Consider the following 2,416-nt stretch of genomic DNA (forward strand, 5'->3'; position numbering starts at 1 on the left):
TCAACTCAACAAGTGTGCCATTCTACGTGTAGCTGCCATGCATCGAACCTGAGTCCCCATCATGGAATTTGACGGTTCTACCAACTCAACTACACGCCCAAAGGCTTTGCATCACAACTTTATAAGTACACTCATTAATATTTCCTTCCCATTCTTTGACTCTTTCAAGATTACATTATGAAGCACCACTTTCAACCAACTACCCTTCCTATGAGTGATTTTGCATTAACCTGCTCATCACAACTTTATAAGTACACCTTAGATATGATCATACTACCCCTTAATATAAATAAGGTATGGCATCAAAAGCTAGCCTTTAGCTATGATTTACCTCTTCATACTCCTTACATTTGTGGTCTCACAACTTTGGATTAATGATGATAATCCTCAAGCTATGAAGCACAATTAATCATTTGGTGGTTGCTCATAAACCAACTAACACGCAAAAGTTGAAAGAGTGCATTATTTCTATTATCCTATGGCTATGATACTCTCTACCTATAAATAACCTTATTGTCCATGTTAATCACATTGACTCATGAAAAATTCTTCATAGCATTTTTATTGTTGGTCTACTTTGAATATGGTGCCTACCATAAACTAAGTTTGGTAGCTTCACTCAACTAATGCTACAAACCATCTACTTTATCAAGTATGTGACTTTTTAAGAATTTTTTTAAGCTTATTGCACGTCCAAAAAAATTTCCTTCATGGACACACTCACTATTTCTCTTTGTCTCGTTGTTGTTAAGACATACCTAAGCTAAAACAAACTTGCCTTAACAAGGATAACGATCACTATACTTTAGCTATTGGAATTTATTTTTGGATGGATGTAGGTGAGGTGTTATCCTTAGGTGATGTTTGTTCAAAACATTTGGGAGCTTATTGATCTTGTAAACACACATGGAAAAGTATGGTATATATCCTATTGCAATTACATATTAGCATTACAAGTTCAATCTATCTATATACTAGTTTATGATTTATCTTGATCAATTTGATGAATTTGCTTAGTCTTTTAAAAACTTATTAAGTAATACTGTGAAGATGCCTTGTGAGTTGGATATAATCCACTTTTGGGTGGCATTTATGAGATGTTTAAGAGGGTGTCATAAAGTGATGACCTTTTTCTTCCCACTTGCCTTTTTGGGAAAGATCTCTTACATCCCCTAATTTGAAATTCAAATCTATCCCCTCCACACAAACGATATTCCAAAAACCACTATAAAAGCTCAGATTTAGGAAAGAAGAAGAAGATATTTATGTTGAGGTTGGCATGAAAAACTAGAGATATGTATGTGTGAAAAACTCTAGTTTTTCATGGTCGTAAAAATGAGATATTCAGGCCAACATTGGTGTGAAAAACTAGAGAAATTCAGTGATTGGAGGAGTCGCCTTGCCAAGACTAGAAAATCTTATCCTCAAAAAGTATATTTTTTTGGCATAAAAAACCATAGTTTTTAACACCTGTGGACTATCTCCCAGATATTCATGCATGAGTATCTCAAGTTTTTCAGGTAATAAAAATAAAAAATTGGGGTTGAAAAGGTGATCATTTGATAGAGACTAACTTTTCAAGTCCTATGGAAGTGATTTTGAACCCAAAAATTGAAAAAAATTAGGCATGAAAAACCATAGTTTCTCATGTTGAAAAATTTAGGCATGAAAAACTAGAGTTTCTCATGTTTAAAAAAATCATTTTTTGAGATTGTTGATGTGTCTAGACTAATCATCTAAGTTTTGTTAGTGAAATTAAGCTTCAAAAATAAATAAAAAATTGATGTGAAAGATGAGAGTTTTTCACGGCCGTGACTATCTCTTGATATTCATGCGTGAAAAACCAGTGGGGATAGGAAAAAAGAGAGTATAAAAAGTAGCCCTGTTCACATGCCCGTAACTCCCAAACTGTGAGGCTGTTCTAATTCTCATCTCGAAGATCCTTCTGGGCTATTTAAATATTTTCTTGGGAGGACCAAGCTAATTTTCATCGTTGTTGTTCTTGTGACTAATAGCCACAAAAGTCAACTCAGACATCGAGCCAAAAAACACGATAAAACAAATAAAAATAAGCTTGTGGACCACTTTCAGACTACAGCTAGAGATACAAAAAGAAAGAATTTTAACAGGGTTAAGGGAAAAAAATTATAGTAGTCCAAAAATACTACAACTCTCTCATAGAACTTGTTTCCAAATTCTTTCTATAACACATTCGAAAAAGGGCTTCAAAACTTGTAAAATCATTTTTTGCTTATGCATGATTTGATGATGATGATGAAAAATAGGTTCTGAGATCTTCTCTATACAACCTGGGAAAATTACTGTCATGCACACTTTTTGAGAAAATGTTTCTTATGGGTGTTCACAAGCCCTCGTGCTATTATGAGACTGTATTTTAAGCCCTCTACCCTCTTAG

Source organism: Cibotium barometz, chromosome 28 (genome assembly GCF_041138505.1).
Source record: "Cibotium barometz isolate CiBa-2024 chromosome 28, ASM4113850v1, whole genome shotgun sequence".
NCBI classification, from domain to species: Eukaryota; Viridiplantae; Streptophyta; class Polypodiopsida; order Cyatheales; family Cibotiaceae; genus Cibotium; species Cibotium barometz.